General features: G+C 38.7%; 1 protein-coding gene across 1 annotated transcript in view; it reads right to left on the minus strand.

Moving 5' to 3' along the window:
• Positions 1-6,679, minus strand: part of APLF (aprataxin and PNKP like factor) — a 90,371-nt gene that overhangs the window by 58,371 nt on the left and 25,321 nt on the right. The window lies entirely within an intron of this gene.

Raw genomic sequence — 6,679 nt, forward strand, 5'->3', positions numbered from 1 at the left:
CTGATCCTCCACGCATGCAAAACAAAATGGTCCCATCAACTTCCTCTTGCTCATCAAGTGCTTTGCTAACAAAGTAAATGTTTTCTCCTAGTAAAGGAGACCCAAGACTTCAGCAGTTCCCTGGGAAGTAATGTTTTGAATTTCTTTCATCCAGGACAGCTCTGTTGAATATTCATAGAATTTGAGTCACTACAAAACTGTTGCTGTGACAGTTTGATGCATTATTCAATCAGCAGCATTTAAATCTCCAGGCAATTTTGTTCCTTACACAGGTTTTTCTAATTAATATTTCCATTTTTATACAGAACACCAAAATTCAGGACATAATACACTAGGATTATATATTTATGTCAAAAAATGCTGAGAATATGTCAATCCAGCTGAAACTGCAAAGCACAAATAGCTGGGGGTTTTATAAATTAAAGACTTCAAGATTTTTGTTATCAAGTGTCCAGCTGTCATTTTCATAAGGAAAACGAAATGAACATTCCAAATCTTTGTGTCACTTTTTCATCTATATTTAGAGGTAGCAGATAGCTCTTTGATATTACTTAGTAACAGGATTCAAAAGCAAGTTATTAGTCTTGATTATTAGTTGTCATCCTGCTTAGGGCTTGTATTAGATCTTTAGATTTTGCACAGTGCTTTGTGTTTAGTGTAGCTACTACAGGCTTTGGTATTTCCTACCATCTGACTGTATATGAAACAAATAATACACCTCAAGTTTCCATGCTCCACTTTCATATGATAAAGAGGTTTTGCTGGCTTCAGCTGAGGCTCTGTCCATTGGTTTGCAAATGCAGTGACCCTTATTGATTACAGACTAGCGAAGAATCAGAAGACCTAATTTATGAAATTCTTTGTATTCTTCTGTACAATAAAGGTGTAAGTTTTGTAATACAAGGCTTTTGCATGCCAGCAGAGGTTCTTTTTCACCTGGTTAAAAGCACTGCCCTCACTTGCTGTATAAAATATTGATGTATGTGCTTGTGTTCCATTCTTCTAAAGCCTCATGCAAAGCTTTGATTAAATAAGTACGTGGCACGTTGTAAATGCTAACCTCTTTTTGAGATCTGAAACAAATGCTATGACTTTGAAAGTTCAAAGCAGTGGACATTGCCTTAATAGCTATGTCAAAGCACAAAGCAGCATTATAATGAGTCTTAAAGCATTCATGTTTTCCCTTAACTACAAAGCTCGCAAGCGATGACTTGCAAAGTCCCCTTTGGTGTAGCTAATCTGGACCTTTGGCCAGGGAAGACTCACTCCTGCCCATAGGCCTTCCCTGCTGCATGCTTGGCAGCTTCCACCAGCATTCCTTCCACTGCTTCCTTTTCCCCCTCTCCTAGATACCAAGATTTAATGCTTCAAATCTTTGTAAGCCTTGGCTTTCAGCATTAGGAAGACAAGGTGACATCAAGCTAGGAAGAGACAAAACAGTTCTGTCTGCATCATTTCTCTGTCTCTACCATAAGGTTTTCTGAGTTCTTCCACTGCAGCCACTGGAGTTCGTAATCTTTTGTCCACAGTGAATTGCATTATGAGCCCATAGACGCAAACAAATTTCCATTGGGGACATGGCTTAAAAGTAATCACAGACACTCTCTCCATCAATTTTTATGCTAAAAACCATTACATTTAAAAAAAATAATTCATAGCAGCATGTCTGCATTCACCAAGTATAAGGCTCTGATATTGTTTGTCCTTACTTAGACAAACTTGAGTTGTGAAGCTGCTATCCATGTACAAGTGCTTTGCATGCTCCCTGTAACACCTTTGTTTCCCTCCCCCAGAGAACAGGCACTCCTGCTTCCTTTATCATAATAGTGAAGATCAGCCGGGTATCCCATCTAGGATCTGCAGCCTTTGAACAATCCTGGGAGAAGAAATTATAAACTATCAGTGGATGATGTTGAAGGCAGGAACTGCACGACTGTGCTGGTGGTTAACTGGACCTTCTGCTCATTTCCAGCACAGTAAAGACAAAGTTAGGAGCCTGCTGTTACAGGAGTGACTGTGACAACATTGTCAACAATATCAACATGAAACTACAGTGTATGTGCCACAGGGACCAGAAATTCTCAGAAATTTGAACTGAGTCTTGATGAGTTTAATATGGACCCCAGAGGGTCTGCAAATGAGTGGCAGTAGTGCAGTATCACAACACAGGCTCTTCTCTGACTGTGATGGAGGCACTCTCCTGCTCGCTAAGTTGCTATGCCAACAGATTCACCTAAAGCAATTCCACATTTCAGACTTACTGGTGAAAACAAGCTGTGGCCAATTCCATGCATAGAATACATAGTTTGAGTTGGTGCTATTTTTTTTTTGTTTGTTTGTTTGTTGTTGTTGGTTGTGGAGTTTTTTTTTTAATTACCTTCTTCAATTAATTTTCACTTCTGGTTTCTGAGACATCTCTGACTAAATATTATGTTACATGTAAACTGAGCAAATGTATTAAACACCAGGGTATGAGAATGCAACTGCAATAATCCCAGTTCTGTATGGAAACTATATGACTACCCTCCAAAGATTTAAAAAACATTCAAACAAACAAACAATCAAGAAAAAAAAAAAAAAAAGGTATAATGCTTTTACTCTGTTCAAGTCAGGCAACATTTTGTGTATCTGGACAAGGTAATAGCAATGTAAATGCAATGTGCTGGTCACCTCATTTTTAAATTCAGTGTTTACACAGAACTTTGGTGGTGTTTATATCTACCTTAAAGTGGGTAAGAAATACATGGTTAGAAAACAAAAGTCCCAAATGCACTCTTGGCACAAAGTCCCACCAAAACACATGGAGTAAACATGAGAAACAAATTGGCCCTAGTATGCTAAAATGTGAATGAGCTCCTGCTTAAAACAGAACTAAGACTTTAGACCTAACCATTTTAATACAGATTAAGTATAATGGAAAGAAGTTGAGAAAACACTTCCAGGGAGGTTGTTTGTTATAAATACAGTGAAAAGATTTCCTCTAGAGATCATTTACCATATCTTAGAAAATATGTTTCTTTTTCTCCAGGAAGCAAGAACTAACATTTTGCACCTGGAAACAGGTACAGAATCAGTTGTACAATGATCTTACAGAGCTGAACATTTTCTTGCAGGGTTGTTTTGGGTTTTTTTGTAATAAAAGTAGCTATCTATTTTGACTTCTTTCTGCTTCAGCCCTGCAATGCCAGCAGCAGCCCTCAAACACAAATAAGCAAGCAAAGAAGCAATGCTGCCATAAACTTCGCTCTACAACTGAGAGATAATCTAAACAGCACAAGAAAGGGAGATTATTTTCCACCTTGCAGTCTGCCTGTAGCCTCTATTCTTGGAGAACCATGACTGGGACAGCTAAGTACACAATTTTTTTCTTATACTCCATTCTACATATCCATGAGGAACCATGCCTTAATCTGAGATGCCAGGTTCTGTCCAGATATCTAAGGGGAAACATTGGAGGGGCGTGGGCTTGGAGTCATGGTACAAGAAGGAGACAGGAGAATGTGAGTGTGCTTTTGACCGACGGGCACTGGGGGAAAGAGTCACTAGGAGTCTCCATATGAAAGTACAACAACAGCAGAGAACTCCCAAAAAATCTCTTGGTAGTCTCCATCTCAGTCACCATTAATACTTCTTAGTTCTTCTAGACAGACTGTAACTAACCACAAAAATCTCCTACTGAACTCCCTGTGGTTTTTATTGGTAAGTAGCTTTAGGTTTCTGGCTCACTAAGCTCCATGCTTTCCACAGATTTCATAATAATCTCTAACTTCTCAGGTTTCACATCTTGTCATTGCTTATCTACATCCCCTCTCTCTCATCCTTCATCTGTAAGGGAGAGATGGAAAAGCTTCTTTCTTCTTTCAGCATTTGCTGTTCAATCTATTACTCATTTTCCTTAAAAGCTTGGGAGTAAGTGGTTATTTACAAATTATAAGGCCCCCAGTCATTCAGTAACTTTTAATGGAATAATCCAAGAGGGTGGGAGAAGCAGCACTATATTCCATAGTATGGAATGAGCAAGGAAGTCCTTACACCTCTAACACAGAGGGCATAGCAACTGGGTACATCAGTATCCTGTGGAGCAGCACTCCTCAAGGCATGAGAGGAAGTACTCCAACTAGAAGTTGGCACAGCTCAGCCAAGCCAAACCTGTCACTCATGTTGCTAAACAACATTCAAGCTAGTTTTATACTACATAACAAAGAATTTCAATCGAGGAGAAAAAAATGATGGAATCAGTTTTAGCATATCTCCTTCTTACCTCCTGGGCTTTTATTAAAATCTCATAGAAATAAAAAATTAAATGAGATAATAATTTTTAGGATGCAGTGAAAAAAAGTAGGCTGACTGTCAAATCTCACATCAGCTCTGAGTTACCTGCTGTTGAGCCCCTTCAATGCAGAATTCCTGGAAGGCTTTAGTACAATTTGCAATAGGTCATACAAACCAGTGCTTTAAATTACTTCAAAAACGCCAGAAGATATCTCTGAAATTGTTTCAACCATAATCTACAACTTTTCAAACAAGATTTTATTTAAAGTGAGCAGGTACAAAGTGTTAACCATTCCAGTCAAGAGTAAATGTCCAGCTCTGGTACATTTTCTCCTCTGTATTTTTATCATTATTTCAATTCCCACAGCTCAAGTAAAAGAAAAATTAGCTGCTGAGGATTCAGATATTTAAAGCCATTTCTTCCAGGTCACAGTCACTTTGCAGTAATCACTGCCATGCGAATATTAAAAACAGCAAAACATTTATTTTACTTTTGTTCTCTTAGTGTATCTTGAACCATGGGACTTACAGAGACTAATTTCCTGTCCTGTGGATTCCCTGGTGTTATAACGTTACAGTTCAACTCAGGATGCAGCCCCTCTATCATTATGGGCAGTGTACTGTGTTCAGATTCGCAATTTCATAAAACCAAATCAACTCAGTAGGGGCCCTCTGCCCATCTTTTGGTTTTCATAAAAAACTTTTAATATTGGGGGTGGAGGGGTGCAGAGGAAGGAGAAGAACAAGACAAAGTGCTACACTGATACAAGCTTCAGTATCTTAAGAAGCCAGACAAAAATTGCCGTAGTGAAAAAAAAGCAGCAATCAGAAATACTCCAGCTGATCAGTAGATGAGCTACTAACAGGAAACACAGAACCATAGAATTGGTTGGGTTGTAAAACACCTTTAAGATCATTGAGTCCAGTTGTTAACTCTGCCAAGTGCACCGCTGAATTATGTCCCCATGAGCCACATCCACACATCTTAATCCCTCCAGGCAAGGTGACTTATACGTACCAGGAAGGAACTTTCAATCCTAAGAGCCATTAATGAGCTGGAAACCACATGTAAAAGCCTCCCCATTCTCATTTGAGCTGCATAAACAACCTCCTCCCACACAAACACACCAGTCCTGCAGACACCAAGTACTTATGTGCACTTTGCAAAAGGGCCTTATATGCAAAAGGGACTCCCCTCTGCTATTGTTGATTTTCTTTTAATCCAAACTGGCACCTGAAGAGCAGGAGCCAGTGAGTGCTCAGTGGTCCAGAAGAAGATCAGAGAGGTCAAAGGGAGCTCACACAGCACTGAACCTCACTGATAAGGCACCTTTGCCAACATCTCTCCTGATCCTGCTTTGAGCCTTTGTTACATGCAGCCTCATGAGAATTTCTCCTTGCCCAAAGTTTGGGAACTTGGATTTCTTGATATGCACAATCATTAGGATTGTTCACCCAAACTATACCACCTTCGCAGTTCTCATAAATGAGGATAATACTACCATAACAGAGCAACCATTCTCTACTTCAAAGATGACTCTAAACTCTCGAAATAAGCAGGTACACCATAATATTTCTAGAGACAGAACCAAATCTCACTTCACCATTACAAAGCATTGTTAATGTCATGCTTTTGTAACCAAAATTATGGTGCTGTATGTCACAAGCTAGAACCTAGCTATCTCTGAATAAGATGACAACTTACTATGTGGCCAATGGAGAGGATCCCAATACCCAATCTCAACACAGCATTTTTTTTGTAGTGGGTCAGAGCATTGCCTCAGTCCCCTTTAACTTGCAATGAACTGGATTGCTAAAATTAGAACTCCACTGTAATAATAAAGATTCATCTCCCCCCTCCCCAAAAGTGCTTCATTCTCAGGAGAATAACATTTGCATTTATAGAATGCTTCAGGGTTTTGTTAATGTGATAATCAGCTAAAGCATTCCACCTTCAGATCACAAGCATCAATCATATTCAGCTCAAAGGTAAAAATACTGTTTCTAGCAGAATTTGATATCAAATCCTACTTCCAGCCCCTCCATCACAATTTCATCTTTGTGCTTTCTATGCAGCTTTATTTTCCAAGTCACACACAGCTCTGAGCTCAGCACAGCCTTCTAGTCAGGACCACCAATCACAGCAAGATTCAAAATAGTTTTAATACAGATCTCCAAGATACACAGATTATCAAACTTTAAAAAAAAAAAAAAAAAAAAAAAAAAGGAAAAAAAAAAAAAAAAAAAAAAAAAAAAAAAGCTTTTTAAAAAGTAAGCTCTAGAAACTCGAATTCACAGAAATATCCAAAATACTAAGGTTTTTCAGCAAAGAGCTACAGAAAGCAAGACCTGTAAAAACATTAGTTGCTTTAGATCCCTTTAACACTATAGAGTCCACTGTGGCCAC

Source organism: Erithacus rubecula, assembly GCF_903797595.1.
Source record: "Erithacus rubecula genome assembly, chromosome: 2".
Taxonomy (NCBI): domain Eukaryota; kingdom Metazoa; phylum Chordata; class Aves; order Passeriformes; family Muscicapidae; genus Erithacus; species Erithacus rubecula.